The sequence below is a fragment of the Grammomys surdaster genome, unplaced genomic scaffold (genome assembly GCF_004785775.1).
Source record: "Grammomys surdaster isolate TR1022 unplaced genomic scaffold, NIH_TR_1.0 126051, whole genome shotgun sequence".
NCBI lineage: Eukaryota > Metazoa > Chordata > Mammalia > Rodentia > Muridae > Grammomys > Grammomys surdaster.
Genome location: NW_021620862.1, coordinates 4,424,706 through 4,442,343, shown reverse-complemented (window position 1 = coordinate 4,442,343; position 17,638 = coordinate 4,424,706). Strand labels below are relative to the sequence as shown.

The window sequence follows — 17,638 nt, the reverse complement described above, 5'->3', positions numbered from 1 at the left end:
GAGAGAGAGAGAGAGAGAGAGAGAGAGAGAGAGAGAGAGAGAGAGAGAGAGGTGCACACACACACACACAAAGAAAAGGATGCATAGATTCACATGGCTTCCTCAGACTATGCTGTATTACATTGTTAGTCCAAGACATGATGGGTGCTAGGGTTTGCCCATGTGTTAAAGGAAGGCCTGATCCCCACCTTAGCACTACTGGGGCATAGTGCATGGAGTTGCTGGGAGTCAAGATGTAGTGGGAAATCTTCCAGTCACCATGAGTGTATCCTGCAAGGGGGTTATGAGATTCTCATCTTTCATTCATTTCTTTGGTTCTTGGTTGTGAGGAGAATGACTTTGTACTCTTTATCACAAGCCCAAAGGAAATAAAACTAAGTATTCACAAATGGAAACTTCTAAACTGTGAGCCAAAACCAACATTTTCTCTTTACAAACTGTTACAGTAACAGAAGCTAGCACAATAAACACGGTACAAGGAAGAGCAAGTGGTCTAGGCCTAGACCCTCAGTACAAAGGTCTACATAGCTGACAGACTGTGGACTGGCTGTCCCATGTCTCACATAAGTGACTTTCAGAAGGTGACAGTTTGCTTTTCTAGCCATACAAACTGACAGAATCCATTTCAAGGGATTTGGGGTGCTGGAGTCTGGTGAAGCCCCTGAGAGGAGGGTCAAGGCCATTTGGGAATAGCCTGAAGAGCTTTATCTCACCAGCATACTGCGTGTCAGCTGGTCTTACCCCTGCTCAGTAACCACTCACTCACAAAATTAATCTCTCCCAGCCCTCCTGAATTTAACTCTCTCTCTCTCCCTCTCCCTCTCCCTCTCCCTCTCCCTCTCCCTCCCTCTCCCTCTCCCTCTCCCTCTCCCTCTCTCTCTCTCTCTCTCTCTCTCTCTCTCTCTCCTCCATCCCCACCCCTATTTTCAGATCAAGATGTGAACTCTCAGCTGTTCCTGCTGCGGTGACTTTGCTCTGCCATCATGGACTCCAACCCTCTGAAACTGTAAGCCCAATTAAACTATCTTTTCTATAAGTTCCCTTGGTTGTGGTGTTTGGTCACAGCAATAGAAAAGAAAGTAAGACAGTGGTAGAGCACCAAACTAGCATGTGGCACTACAGCATCTATGCACTGGACTATCTACCACATAAATATCATCCATCCAATTGTCTTCTTGTGTATCTATTTATATCATCTATTATCTGACATTTGTCACCTATTGTCTTTCTACCTATCACCTGTCATCTCTCGATTATCTATCCATCGATCTTTCTTCATCTATCTATCTATCTATCTATCTATCTATCTATCTATCTATCTATCTCCTGTCATCTATCTATACATCTATCTATCCATCTGTCTTTCATCTATCTATCTATCTATCTATCTATCTATCTATCTCTATATATATATATCTATATCCATCTATCCATCCCTATATCTATTTATCATTGATTTATCCACCCAGGTTAACTAGCTCAGTGGTACAGAGCTTGCCCAGTATACATGAAGTCACAAAAATGAAAATAGGTTGAAGCAGAGTTTAAACCTTAGGACCAGAAACTGTTCTTCTTTTGATACATCATCTCTTATGAGATAAATTAATATGGAGCAGATTCAGGCTACCAAAAGGGGGTGGGTCTGGCCAAAGCCAGCCAACCCAGGCAGGCCACGGAAGCCTGAACCTGCAGGGTTAGCTTGCGTCTTTGATTGCTAGTGGCAGTTGCTGCACAGACCCCAGACTCCCTGAACACTTCCCTGTTACCATGTTGACTTTCAAGCAAAGGCCCTGCCTTTCATTTAATACTGGGATAAACTATGAAAACTATGTAGCTGGTCCTTTTTAGGTATGTATGAGCCATTAAATCTTTTGATATCTGTCAATTTAAACCCCCACATCATCTTAGGAAAACACAGCACGATTATCTCCACAAATTCTCAAACAGCAGCACATTCCAAGAGGCCCAGAATGTTCTTGCTATCCTTTCTTCACAATTAGAGAGCTGCTCCACAGGCAGATGGAGTCATGGAGGTTAATTATCCAGAGCTAGCTGCAAGTAATAAACCCAGGTCCAGGACGGAGTCATGGAGGTTAATTATCCAGAGCTAGCTGCAAGTAATAAACCCAGGTCCAGGACCCTGGACTCTGGGCCATTGGGCTTCCTCCTATAGACCTTGATGAAGCCAACCTTCATCTTTTCTAGTTTGAAGGAAGGGTGGCAGCTTCGTGAGATGCTGTGTATACTATTATTATATGTACTAAAAATTCTATATGAAAATATTAATTTCTACATTACCATATACGACATTCTTCCCTACCCTCACTCATTTCAATTTGCCTGCTCAGTCTATTCCTTTGCCAGAAGTTATTTCCTAGAAATGTTTTATTAAATTGACAGATGTTTTTCTTTTCTACAAATATGACCTTCATTTTAAAAAGTTTAGAGCCTTCTTTCGTGGAATTTTTCACTGATTTCATAAAATTTTTAGTGACATGGTTTAAGCCTAAATGATTGGGAGAAATAAGTGGAAGGCATTACAGAGGAACCCTCTAGCAGACAGACTTAACTGAAAGCACCCTCTCTTTGCTTCGCCTATGTTAACCCCTGAAAAAGCACAAAATTTTCTATTTTTAACCAATGCCTATAGATTGCCTGAAGCTCCTTTGGGAAAGGTCAAGCCTTGCCTTAAAGGAGTCTGGCTGTCATAAATGCCAGGATATTGGAGAATGGTGGCTACAGGGAGGGGCCACCATGCAGAAGAATGTTCCAGTCACACAGCCTGACTATCGACAGAGGTGCATAGCATCACTGGACAGTATCTGTATCCTTCCTTCATTTGTTCACTGAAGCTATACAGCAAATATCAGCCCCACTTATGTGAAGGGACAGAGGGCACCACTGTGATGTCTTGTTCTGAGAATCTGTGGTGACAGGGTACAGCCACATAGGTTCTCCAAGCCATCAGTGTTCTCCTCAGAGTCCCGTGTGTGCAGTATTCATGCAGTGGGAGACTGTGCACATCCTCCAAGTGTGTCCACCTTTTTTATTTTAAAGTTGACAAGCAGGCTAGGGTTCACCTATCTCTGCCACCCAGCCCCAGGGGTCCACCTGTCTCTGCTTCTCCAGTGCTGTGATTGCAAGTGTGCCTCCATACTGAGCATTTTTAACATTGGCTCTGGGAACTGAATTCAGGTCCTCTGCTTTCGAAACACTTACCAACCGAGGCATCTCCTCAGACCTATATGTAGCCTCCTAAAAATTAATGTAAATGTATCAGTGCATATACATCAGGCCCTTTGCATGGACTATTTTAAGTATAAGATTCAATGTCATTAGATGTAGGTACAGAGTTATTTTACATTTACCAGTGTAAAGTCCCAAACATTCTCACTATTCCAAGCTCCAACTCTGTACTCAGAAAATACTAACTCCCCATTCTCTCTACCTCCAAACTCTGGAGGTCACCATCCTGCTCTCAGTCTCAATGGCTTGCCTAGCCTGGGCACCCATATAAGTGGAATTACGTTTGTTCTCTTACAACTGCCTTCATTACTTAGCATCCTGACTCCCAGGTTCGGCCATGAGGGAGCATGTGTAAGAACTTCCCTCCTTTCCATGGCTGAATAATATTCCATTACTTACTCAGAACACATGTGTGCTTCCATTTATTTATTGATGGACACTTGGTCAGGTCTGTGTTGATTTCTCAGTTCCCACTGGACAAACAGACAAAACATCAAGGTGGTTGCTTGTCTTTTATTGTCATAGTTAATGCAGACAAGAAAAGTAACTCTTAGGGCCCCAGTCACCAGGGCCTCTCACACTCTGTTAAAATACTCTATTAAAGATTCTCCCAAATTAAAAAAGAAAGAGAGAGCAAGAGAGAGGGAGAGGAGGAGGAGGAAGAAGGGGGAGAGGAGGAGGAGGAAGGAGAAGAGGAAGAGGAGGAAGAAAAGGAGGAGAATAGGGAGGAGGAAAAGCTAATGTCCCACAGTATTTAAAAATAAAAGAGACTCCAAACTGCTGGAACGATTTCCAAATCTACAATTTGGAAAAAAATCCCAAATACTAGTCTCTAACAATACTCCAAAATTGGATTCATTTTGCTGTAAAATTTTCTCTCCATCACTATACTCCATGAGTCTAATATTCAAGAAAGCAATCCATTGCAGGAACTCCAAGAAAGCAGTCCATTGCAGGAACTCCAGAGAGCGCCAGCATCTCTGGTCACCTTGGATATCCCCAGGGACTTACTTGGGGCTTGCTTACAAGGCTCTGAGGTCTGTCTAACAATGGTTAAGATGTTTTATGTGGCTCGTGTGGCCATTTACCTCCACTTACTTTAAATGAAAAGCCTAGTGGAGCTCCCTTGAGTTTCTAGACCTTGTCTGCATTGCTAAGGTATCAAAGATATGTATTGGGACATTTCATTAGCTCTTTCTTTGTTAAAAAAGATTTAGACCCAGAGTAAGTAAAAACATATCCAAGACTTATTAGCACTTGTAAAGGAAGGGAAGGCAGAGGGTATTACCAGAGAAAAAAGATATAAAGGAGGAAAATAATCTGTGCAATCAGAGTAGGAATAAAACTGGGAGAAAAATAATCAAAGCCAGGGCCTTGTGCATGGTAAGCACACATGCTGGTGACACCCTCGTCATGACTGCAGTTAGCAGGCATGGAAGATCACATTCACAACCACAACCACACCGTACACACAGAGAACTGGAGAGAGGATGAGGTCTTCAAAGCCCCTCCCCAAGTGACACATCTCCAGCAAGTCCACGCCTCCCTCTCCCTCTCCCTTTCTTTTTCTCTCTCCTTCTCCCTCTCCTTCTTTCTCTCCCTCTCTCTCCACCCCTCTCTCCCCCTCAGCTATGAGCTTCTTTGGCAAGAATGGCAAAAGCACACATGGCTCCCCAGTGAGTAGCATTTGGTCAGATGCTGCTGTGGCACTGGAGAGAAGGCAGACAGCCACGTGATGTCACATCAAACCAGAGCCTGCTCTGACTAGCAGAGGACATTTGTCAAGGTCTGAAGGCCAGATTCCAGTGCAGAGACTCTTGGGAGTTCAGGAAAAAATAAATCTCAGTGCTCAATAATGATGACATTTGCATTCACCTCTTAAGATAATAATTAGTACTTGGTCACATCCGTCTTCATGTGTGGCAAGACCTCTTTCTTATCTCTATAGGGAGCTGACAGGCAGTCTGACAATCCAGGGAACAACACAATTCAGTGGTATTAGTTTCTTGTGAAGATCAAAAATCTGGGAACAAGAACCAATGGTCAACACATACGTCTCTGCAGCATAGGGAAAGTGACAGGAATCTTTCTGGAGAATCTGCCGTGATTCTTACTTCACAGATGGACTCCCAACAATGGGCCCCAAATGGTGATGTTACTTTCCCTGGGGGATAGTTCAAACATAGAAGCCTGGGATTGTACTTTGTCCTTTTATGTGACATGTGAGCATCTGAGTGTTTCAGGAGCGTCACTGTTCTCTAGACAGATTGACTGAAACATGGGAACAGAACCTGAAATGACTCTTGTGCCAGTCAGGCTGGTGCTGCGGGCAGAGAGGCTCCTGCCAGCCATTGCTGACAAAGAGATCCATACAGCAGTAAAGATAGGGGGGACCATGTGATTGAGTGCTGGCTCTAAGCAGATGCTTTCTCCAAGGGAGAAGTGTTCCAAAGATAACCACAGATGCCCTTTGATCGTGTTTTGTGGTTTTATTTTAAGAAAAACTATTATGTGTTTCCCACTGCTGAGTAGAAATGGTGGCTTCTGGCATGCTCTTATGAGGACTGGTATCACAAGCACTTCTGCATCTGCATGCTGGAGGAGAACCTGGCTTAGTCCTGAGAGATATTCAGATCCCCTTAGAAATCATTCAACAATGCCATCTCGGTGCACAAGGGCAGGAATCATTTCAGCCTCTCATCTTGGCTAGCCTTCTTTAAATGTGTGTGTGTGTGTGTGTGTGTGTGTGTGTGTGTGTGTGTGTCTGTATGCACAAACATTCCACAATCCATGAGTCAGAGGATAATCTTGAGTATTGATTTTTACCTTCTACCTCTCCAACAGGCTCTCTAGTCACCTGTCACTGTATGCAGCAGGGTGGCTGGTCCATGACCTGTCTCTTTCTGCCCTTATCTCTCCATGAGCATGCTGGGATTAAAGATTCATGCCACTGCTCTTGGTTGTATGTGGGCTCATGTTCAGTAATTGTATAAGTTAGGAATGCAAAAATAAGTAAATAAATAAAACCACCTCACCGTGACATGTTGTCCTAAGTTTACAAGTTTGTGTTGAGCCATGTTCACAGTTACTGTGGTGCACATGAGGCTCATGGGTCACAGGTTGGACACATTTGATAGAGTATCATACAGCTGAATCAAATTCCCACTTCTCTTGCATCCAGTCTTCCTTGGGCTAAGCCTGCTTACATCTTTAGTTATTCATCCCTGATTTGGTTTCTGGACCAGCTAGGCTCTTTTGATCTTTGTATGTGTCATATATTCATGTGTGAGTGTGCTTACAAGTTGAGGCCATTGTCCAATGTCTGATGTCCTCCATGGCCACTCCCATCCTGTGTTTTGGATGGGGTCTTTCATTGAAGCCGGAGTTCATCAGTTCAGCTGGGCTAGCCAAGCAGACACCTGCCAGTCTCTATGTTCCCCTTCCTCCACCAGCAGTGTTCCAGATGTGAGCCACTGCACCTGCTCTTCGCAGGTAAGTGCTGGGGACTAGATGCGGTCCTCATGCCCCTTGCCAACTCCACCATCTTCCCAGCATGCCCTCTCTTGTCTTTGATGGTTACTTTTCTTCAGTTCATTCATGATTTTCATAGTATTTCCTTATACAGAACAGATCTTTTTCTTTTCCTCTATGCCCTCAAATACTACCCTACTTCAGGTATTAGGAAGCCACATGTCTACTAACGGTGTGTGAATCCACTGCTCGTTTTATTAATATCAAACCCAAACATGATTCCCACTCCTTTGTATAACTGGTCACAAGTTGATGTGGAAGCAAACAACAGTTTCAAAAAATACTCAAAATCACTTAGAAAACACCACGAGATACTGAATCCAGTATTGATTGATAGCCCTAATATGTTAATGAATAAATCCTCTAATTTATGCCCTGTGGCCAGTAGTTTAACCATGTTGAAATCACATTCAATAGAAAGAAGCTTCTCTCTAATATATGTTTTCAGTTATAACATGAGGTCACTGTTGGAACTCAGTACATAGAAAAGGCTAAAACTCTATCAACATACAGGTTGCTTTGTCCCTTTAAAACAAACAGAAACTCAGTGATTATTTCAACTTATGGTTCTAAATACCATCCGCATGCCACAGATTCCCAAATTTATATCTGCAGCGCAGACGACTTCCTGAACTCCAGACCCATTTATCTGCCTGCCTGTCATCTCCCCACGGACGTCTGCCGACCATCTTAACATTGGTCTATGCAAGTAGAACTCCCAACACCCATGTGTGGCTCCCTCACCCCACTCCACAGCTGTCCCTTCCTTGTAGCAGATGGAGCCTGAGTCCTTAGCTCCTCCCTGTCCTCTCTTACTCCACTAAGCAGAAACTCCTGGCTGTCTTTGCATTATGTCCCTAATGTGACCATCCTCCACACATACACTGTTCCTACCCTGGTCTGAGACTGCTCTCTCACCTGAACCATGTAATCAGCTCCTAACTGGTCTACTTTCCACTCATTATTACCCACCCACTGTCTGTATTCACCCGCTGCACAGCCAGAGGGACCACTGAATGCAAAGGTCAGAACATGTTAGAAAGCTGCTATGGCTCCCACTTCACATGAAGAGGAAGGGAAAGCCTTCCACTCCGGGATACATATTACATACAGTAAAAGGTACATTCACACAAAAGCCTGTGCACTGCCATTACAGCAGCATTATTAATGGCAGAAAGCATAACCACCTAATGTTCAATACAAATAAGTAGACAGACAATGTGTGGTATATGCACACAATAGAATATTACAAAGACATGAAAAAGAATGAATTAGTCATATAGCCACAATATAGATAGATTTAGGAGCATACAGTTAAGGAAAAGAATGCATATACTGAAGCCCACACAGAACATGATCCCGTCATATGACTAGAATGGACCAGTCCATAGAACCATCAGGGACTATGCAGATAAGAGATTGGTAAGGGGAGTCAGAGGAGGAAAAGATAGATTAACTTATTATAAGGTAGACTACTTCTCTTAGGAATGATGAAAATATTCTGAAATTAATGCTGATGCTTATACAAAATAGAACACACTAAAAGCCACTGAAGTCTAAACTTACGGGGTAGATATGGTGATATGTGTGTATGCGCCCAAGTGCGTGGGTACATGTGTATGTATGTAGGCATATTGCGGTTGCATGTGCTACTTTGTATATATGAATATGTCTGAGTGTGGCACGTGCTGGTATGTGTATACATGGTTTTGTGTGTGTGTGTGTGTGTGTGTGTGTGTGCGTGCATGTTTATGTGGCAGATAGAATTTGACCCCTGGTGTTTTCCTTAGGAGAACTCCACCTTGTTTTTCTGTTGCTTTTATTGTTGTTCTTTTGTTTGCTTTGTTGTTGTTGTTGAGTCAGTGTTCCTCACAGGGTCTGTAGCTCCCTCATCAGGCTGAGCTCAGAGAACCCCCAGGTTCTCCCATCTCTGCCTTCCCTGTGTGATTATTAGAAGTATACACCACCGTGCCTTCCCTTTTACACAGATACTAGGGTCAAAACACAGGTCAGTTTCCAGGCCTGCAAGTCTCTGTCTCCTTCCACTGTTCCCTCAGCCCCTTCTCCAGCTGCCAAGTCTGCCTGGTTGCTCCTTCCTGAAATATCATGCCAGGCCACCTCAGAAAGGTCCAGAACCCCTGCCCCACCCCTGCCTTGCCCCTGTCCCCACCCCGCCCCCTGCCTATGTCTTTGGCCTTGCTCACTGTATCTCTTTTCTTCTATAGTATTTAATTTATCATCTTCAACCTACCATGCAATCTCCCGTACATTCATTGTTTGAGGCCTGCACTCCGTAGCTACCTCCTCCCATTCCAACCCACACTAGCGTCCACACTCCTTAAGAACAGTAGTCTGCTTGTTTTAGATGCTGTAGCCATACGCAGCACAGTGAATGCTTGAAAAATATTTATTGAATGCTTGAAAAATATTTAATGAATGGATGCACAAATTCTGTGTCTTTAACTTCATAAGTGTGCCTATGTATCTTCTGGGTGAGTATTTAGAGCAAAGTCCAGTACCTCTTGCCGTGTGAGACTGGGTCACTCCTGTAGACGCTGGACACTACCAACAGTGATGCTAAAGTCCCTTCCTATAAAATGAGAGTGTTTGCAAATGACCTGTGCATCCTGCGTACTGTAAATCATCTCCAGCTCAGTTGTAACCCCCTAATCCAGTGTAAGTGCTATGTAAATAGTTGTCACTCAGGAGTAATGACAGTCTGTCACTATCAACACAAACCCCAAGTTCTTCTGAAGATTCTTATCCAGGGTTGATTGAATCCATGGGTATGAAATCTGTGGATTCAGAGACAACTATATTTGATTTTCTTTTGGAAAAAAAAAAAAGGGAGACTGAGAGGTGTCATGCCGAAGGCATATATCCTGGGTGTGGCTATGGTTCAGCTGCACAGCACCTGCAAGGACCCAGGCTCCAACCTCAGAAACACAAAAAAGATGGAAGGCAAGAAGGGAGGGAGAGAGGGAGGAAGAAAAACTTCTAAGTTCTTGGTCCTAGACAATTGAGAAGCAATGCCTAAAAAGGGCGAACTTTATGGTTTATTTTTTATAAAGGATAAATTATTCATCCTTTAAATTTTCCATTTATTCCTTTGTTTATTCATTTATTCAATGTGGTGTGTGTGTGTGTGTGTGTGTTCATGTGCATGCACGTGCATGCTTAAATATTTCAAAAATCTTGCCATAGCACATGTGGGCATTACAGTTTATAACTGACGCTTATTATTGCCACTTGGATGACCTAGTGGCATTCCTGGAGTGGTGACAGTGTGGTGCACCGTGATGCAACCAGGAGCCCACACTATGCTATTTGGACATCTTCGCTTCTATTACTGCAGAACACATAGAACTTCTTTCTTTATAAAGTATGAGGCAAATGGCCAGGCATAGTGACTTCTGTTTCACAGCAAACAGTTCTATGTGTTTGGCCACAACAGGGAGGCGTATATTTCTGTGTGAAGCCCATGAATGAGGTTTCATTTAGACAAAGAAACAGACATCTAAACAATAATATCTACAGAGTACGGAAGGCTTACATGAGGGGCTTGGGGAATGCTCCTGAAAGAGCTATCACCTTGAAAGGGAAATTGGCAACTGATTTATCTGAGGCAGGAGGATGAAGGGACACTAGAGAAACAAGGCCACCTAAGGAAGCCACTTGGAAAAGGAAGACGCTGCATATATATAATCACTAGCAATAATGTGATAAGAAGCTCGAGCCAGCAGTCTGCTGGCAAAGGCCTTACGGCAGGACAGCATGTGCATCCATCCATTGGTTCATTCAACGTGTTTACCATGATCCCCTCCAGGGGCAGGGTGCTGGTCACTACTGTGTATCTTACAGGAATAGAGATGGCCTGCAGTCTTCTCCCTACATGGTTTGCATGCTTGGTTCCATCACAGACTCCTGCATGTCGTGTGGTCTCTGGTATGTTTACCGTCTGTCTCGCACTTTCATAGTGCAGGTCTGTGAGAGCAGGGGCTGTTCATGTTCCCCTGCACTCTAGCACCTGGATTCTTGCCAAACACAGAGGCACAAGCTCAATAAACACTTGTCTAATCGATTAATTAATCAATGTGAATATTACATAGACAGAGAGAAAAGCCCACCCATGTTGCTGAGGCAACGGGGGGGCTGCCAAGACAGGAAGCCACTAATAAATACAGGCTTTCTTCCATGAAAGAACATATTTCAGTGAAGGAAAAGAAAACTCACGTTAACAAAATATACATTGAAACACAGTACAATGTTTGTCAACATAGCTGTCCCTTTTGACTTGACTTCTATTCCTCAACTTTTATTAGCAAAGCCCACTGCTAATCAAGAGTCTAAAATGACAATCAGGGACTGGTACAGTGGCTCAGTGGATAAAGGCACTTGCTGTGTGCGTCTGAATCTCTGAGCCCGATCCCTGGAAGCCACATAAAAGTGGAAGGAGGGAATGTGTTTCCCAAAGCTGTCCTCTGACTTCCACACTGTGGCAAGCCTGACCCACACACACAAATTTAATAAGAAATAAAATCAAAACAAGTGAATATAAAAATAAAAGTTAATAGAAAAGCTAGGTGTGGTGTGTGTGCTTATAATCTCTATACAGAGGGAGGAAGGAAAGACAGGAAGAACCCTGGGGCTCCCTAACCCACCAGTCAAGGCTACTTGGCAAGTTCCAGGCTAGTGACAGGCCCTGTCTCAAAAATAAAAGTCAGATGGCACCAAAGAAATGACACTGAGCTTGCTTCTGGTCCCCGTACACATACGTGTACATATGCTTGTTTACCCCTCCCACATGTGAACCCATGTACACACAACATGCAATACATGCAGACACATGAGTTTAAACTTAGCATTGAAAAGCAGAGTGATCTTGAGTTACTCATTCTTTGTATATTGTCATGATTGAATACAGCACAATACATGTAGAAAACAATATAAGAATTTCTCAATGTCACAATACATTTGGAAAACAATATAAGGCTTTTGCATTTAACATCTAGAAAACAATGTCATGGTTCTGCCCTCTCTTCTTTTCTTTTCCTTTCATTCTTTTTTCTTTTTCCTTTTGCGAAGACGGAGATGTAACTGAGGACCTTGTACATCCTAAACAAGCTGTGACCACTGAGAATACCTCCCGCTCCGCCAGCTAGACAGGAACAAGTATACCTAAAAATTCCTGAACCTGTTATCAAATCTCATATATATAATATAAATGTATATATATATTATATATGTGTGTGTGTGTACATATATATGATGTATATATATATGCACATATGTGTGTATGTATGCATATATTTGTAATATATATGCCATACATTTAAGAGGAGAAAGAGATAGAGATAGAAACTGTGTTTGGAAAACAAAAGGAAATTAGAATCTGAAAATTAAATAGAGAAGATTTTAAATTATATACAGATTGACAGGAAATTACAAAATATAACAAGATGGTCATCTTGTCCTTCCTTCTGGAGATAATGAGTCAAAATGAGCCACAGTGACAGCTTTCAGACCGAAACACTAACAGTGGCTTTTTTAGGCACTAACTGGCCAATCATCTGCAGCTTAAATCCAGGGCTTTCTTTCCATGTTCACTTGACCCAGATGTTCAGCAGCACCAAGCTTGGTCATGCCAGCAACACAGTTTATCTCTCCTTTCCCTAAACATCTACCCTACAAGGCCCTCCAAACTTAACATCCTTCAGGAATGGCTTCTACCCACAGGTCTAAACCTGGTTGACAATGCCATGTGTGTCAGGCCCACCACAATCTCCTGGGATGAGCAACTTAGGTCAGTGGCCTGGTACCTCCTCTCATCTCTCCAGCTTATCCAAATGGTTCTTGGAAGCCATAAGTCTTACCCCCTCCCCCCCCACACACACATACAGAGTAACCTTCTAGGCCACCTAGCTGACTTGCATGCTCACAGAATCCCCCCAGGGAGACTCATCTCTCATGTCCAGAAACTCTGGGGCATCCATTTGACTGTGCACATTTTCTTCTACTCTGTAAAATTTTGAACTTTTAAAAAGCAGGGGGTGGATTGCATTCCTCTCTCAAAGCCTAGCCTGGTACTGTGCACACCCTAGGTACGCAGTCAAAGTCTCCATTGACATACAAGTAAACTGCGTCTGAGGTGTGCAACCACATGACTCTGGGTTTTCACCTCATTAAAATAAACATGTATGATGGCAATTCCATGTTAGCAGGATAAACACAGTATATGCTTTTACAAGTCTGTGTGGCGGCTTTAAAGGTCTGGGAAATAAAAAGTCACTTTAAGACACTACCAGACGCTCTGAGCTATACTTTAGCCCCACCTGGATTTCAGGTAATCAGGAAAAAAAAAACATGGTTTCATTATGGCTCTGGGGATAACTCAGACTGAACCATGACAGCTCTCGGTATAGGTAGGGGATATTAATAATACATGTGAATATTAATAATACATACTAAATGTCTGAAGATGCTGCCAGTCAACTGTGCTACCCACCCCTGTTTTTAATGGATGCCACCAAAGGCATCCATTAAAATTAAGCCACAAAACCTCCACATTAAAGGCAGTTATTGGCTTAATTTTAATAAGATGAAAGGCAAGGCAGTTTCAAGTCCAGGCGGATCATCCCTGCCTGGTGCTCTCTGAGTAACATTCCCTGTAGGCCACAACACAGGAGTACAGGAGAGTTGGGGAAACATGCCTACACTGGAATCAGGCATTGGTGCTAGGCAGCTGCGGGGCTGAGGAGGGCAAAGGATGGTCACTTAAGGTATAGCCACCTCTTCTCTCTAGCCCAGAGAGAAAGACCCCTCCTTATCCTCCCTCCTTCTATCTCACTGACGAGCCAAACTCAATACATGTCCTTAAAATACAGTGTGTGTGCACCCACCTTATATCTCTACAAAGATGTGTACATGTACATTTATATTTAAATAACTATGTTAGCAAGTACTTTCACTTGTTGAAGAAATAAGAAGCATTTTCCTACCCAAAACCAAACAAACAAATCTTTATTTAAAAGTCTAGATACAAACTGCTAAAATTAGTAACTAAGAGGAGGGGGGACCTGGGCTTTTATTGGCACCTTTTCTGCTAGCTAGGCTTCATATGTGTTTAATAAAGAGAAATGTCACTCAATTCAGCTACAACTGCCTCAGTCTCCCCTTTTCTTTAATATCTAAGGATTCCAGATGTAAGTTTCTGAGCCAGCTCCCTCCTCTGACAGACTTGTCAGCATGTTCTCTTCTTGTTCCATTCTCTCCTCCTAAACCTCCTTGGATTCTCATCCAGAGCACACAGAGCACAGGGCAGTCCACAGCCCCATCCCACTTTCTCTGAAGAGCGAGATTCCAGCTCCTGCGAGCTCACATCTACTGCACAGGGAGGCTCCTGAAGCCAGGTGGTCAGGCCTTCCATGAAGCACGTGAAAGAAAAGTCAATTTGCAGAAGCAATGTGGTGTCTGGAGGAGAACAGGGCCCTAGGCTTTGTCCTTCCTTGTCCTGCTCAAAATCAAGGACCCTTTCAGTGCAGCTTTCTGTCAGCAACTCCCTCAGACTTTCCAGAGGAAGAAGGATCTCTGCAGAAGGCTAGGAATGCTGTCACAGTGTCGGATGAGGGGACAATGGGGAACATAGAGCTGCTTAGAAGTTTTTTATAATTCCAGTCTTCAAAAAGAAAACTGAAAATATCTACATTGGTGCTATTCTCCTCTACTGCGTCCCTCCCCGGGGAAGTTCAAAGGCATGTCTACACAGACCTAGAGGTCAGTGGCTTCAGGAGGGTTGGATTGGGTTCTCAACTGCATTTCACAGAATCTGGAGCTGACTCACAGTTTAGACACCAGGGTGGGCTGCTAGTGTGGAAACCACCTTCCCCTAGTTTTAAAGCAGACTATGAGAAGACCCTGGTGGCGGTCAGTGGCTTCCATCTTGGAGCCAGCAGATGGAGAAATGGGAAACAAAGGGACTGGATCCAGCACAGGTGAGCTTCATAAAGACCATTCTTTTCTCAAAGTCCAGATTCCATCTCTAACTTCAAGGACAATTAAACCCAGAATTTGGACAAGGGAAGTCTGGAGGGCATAAGAGGCTAGCAAAAGACTCCACAAAGCACCATCCTGTTACAGGCTTAAGTGAGAGTGTAGACTCAGGATAAGCCAACAGCTTCCTCCACATCCTCAATCCTTCCCTGCTCTCCCTTTATGTCACACACAACTGTGTAAGTATCTAACATGGAAATGGTCTTATTTTAATCACAGAATGCTCAGAACTGCTAATGGTCTTGCTGAATTTGTAAATCATACCATTCAGTGCTAGAGGCTAGAGGCTAGAGCTCCTGAGCAGAACCGGCCAGTGTCCTCAGCTTCGGCAGGACGGTACCAGCTTCGGCAGGATGGCACATGCTTGTACCCAAAACTCTGCATGATTTTATTCCATTTATACTAAGCTGCGGGTTGTGAGTTCCTTTCTCTCAGAGTAACTGCCAGTTATCTTACGGAGGGACAGAGAGCGTTCAAAGTGTTTTGGGGGAGAGGCAATGTAAAATTTACAGCAAGATCCTTACAATGCCTGCCCACCAGCTCACCTCTCCTTCAGCTAAGCAAATAGGAAGAAATGTCTGCGGTTGAAAATCTTTCCTTTTCCTTCCCATGGGTGATTTCATTTACCTTGTAAATTCTAGGCATAAATCTTCCTTTAGATATTTAAACTACTCCCTTAAAATACTGTAGGGCTGTAGTCTCCTTCCCTGGATCTGTTCTTCTAGCTTATTTATTCCTTTGTTAGAACAGGAAAAGAAATACTGCATTGGCTGGCAATTCAGCTGACCCAGACAGGCTGTATGCAGCCATCCATTCACTCTGCTGTTCCAGGCTTAAAGGAGCCCACAGGCCACAGGCTCACATTTTTTTTGTTTTGTTTTGTTTTGTTTGTTTTTAAATCCAGAAAAAGAAATATCCTATCAGTATAAATCAGCTCTTAAAATGAAGTCCAGAGATTAGATATAGGGATGGACAAGTGCCCCAAAACATAGGTCTCATTTTGCATGTTTGAATAGTTTTCTAATGGGCTATCTACACTTCCTGTAAGGAGGACTGGGGGATGTCATTTGTTCCTCTAAATCCACTCCTCATTCTCTCCATCAGTCTGTGTCAGGAGGCAGGTTCATGAAGCTGCCTCAGCAGATGCTATGAATTTGGATCTTAAGTGTCCCCCTCCCCAAAGGTCCTTTGCCAAAGTTTGGTCTCCAGTATGTGGTGGACCATTGAGGAGATGGGGCCTAGCGGGAGATCTAAGTCACTGCACCTTTGGAGGGGATCACCAGACTCAGTCCCTTCTTCCTATCCCTTGCCTATGACATGCTAATCATAGGCCCTAAACCAGTGAGGCCAAACTGATCATGCACTTGGGGCATCTCTAAGTAGGAACAACAACAACAACAACAACAACAACAACAACAAAAAGAGCCCTTTCTCTTTGCAAACTGATTGTCTTGGGTATTTGTTACAGTAATGAAGAGCTAGCTAACATTTCAGATTTCCTTTTAATTTCCTGCCCTAATTAGCTACACAGGAGCTTAGAAAGACACAGGACTTTCACTCTGTAAAGACAATAACTGTCTGAAGTTACCAGCCATAGCCCTTCCTTCAGGAGTAGCCCTTCCTTCAGGGGTATCCCTCCTGCACGGTGTGGTCATAGCTACTCTGCCTTGTGAGTAGAAAGAGACCGTGCTTCCAGGCTCAAGGATCATCCTGTGGCTTTCCTACCCCTGCCCCAGCTTTGTAAGAATTCTTTTAAATAATAATTCATTCTATAGAGTGAGTGTGCCATTTACTTCTGCCAAGACTGCCCCTCCCAACATTGTCAGGGGTAAGTAGCTCTAAAGAGTTACAAATATTTTGATGTTTAAAGAACCTGTATAAATAGGAAAGGGATTAAATATCAAAAACAAATGACACAAAATCCTTGGTAAGTGGACACAGAACACAGACAACATTTTCTGTTCTCCCCATGCTTCCATTGACACACTCTGTATGGCCTTCCGGGAACTGAGTACCAGGCTCTTGCTTGGGAATCACCGATCTCTGATCACTAGCTTTAGCTACAGGGTGATGGCTGTTCATCAGCAGTCATTCTTTTCTCTCCACGTACTCACCTCAGAAGCACCAGTGATGAGCATGATGATACTCCTGCACGGCTGCCAGTGGGGCCACTCAGGAAGAAATGTGGTCAGCAGGCAGCAATGCAGGCACTGATGCAGGCAGTAAGCCAGCAGGCCCGGGCTTTACAGAGCCTACAGCAGTGGGTGCCTGGCACATGTCAGTTTAATCCCTGTCCTTCTGTTCTGTGCCTCAGTTTCCAGCTCCCTTTTAATTGGTTTGTACCAGGTTTGAAGTTGGTTCCTGTGATGGTTTGTATACAAATGGCTCCCTATGGAAAGTCAGTTATGTCAAATGATGTTTTGCTGGATCACACACAGGTGAAAGGATGTCTTGCTATAGCAGACACGTGAAAGGACTCATGCTATTTAAAAGGAATATAAATATGACCCACAGACAGTGAGGCATGAGCACTGGTTCACTTTGCTCTGCCTCGCTACTCTGCTGATGGCAGGCATGTACTGAGACATGTACTGAGACATGTGCTGAGGCATGTGCTGAGGCATGTACTGAGGCATGTGCTGAGACATGTGCTGAGACATGTGCTGAGGCATGTGCTGAGGCATGTGCTGAGGCATGTGCTGAGGCATGCGCTGAGGCATGCGCTGAGGCATGTGCTGAGGCATGTGCTGAGACATGTGCTGAGACATGTGCTGAGACATGTGCTGAGGCATGTGCTGAGACATGTGCTGAG

The 17,638-nt window shown here is 43.7% G+C and overlaps 1 protein-coding gene across 1 annotated transcript in view; it reads right to left on the bottom strand.

Moving 5' to 3' along the window:
* The window catches only part of Kif26b (kinesin family member 26B), a 400,661-nt gene that overhangs the window by 153,515 nt on the left and 229,508 nt on the right, over nt 1-17,638 (bottom strand). The gene's annotated exons all lie outside the window — the stretch shown is intronic.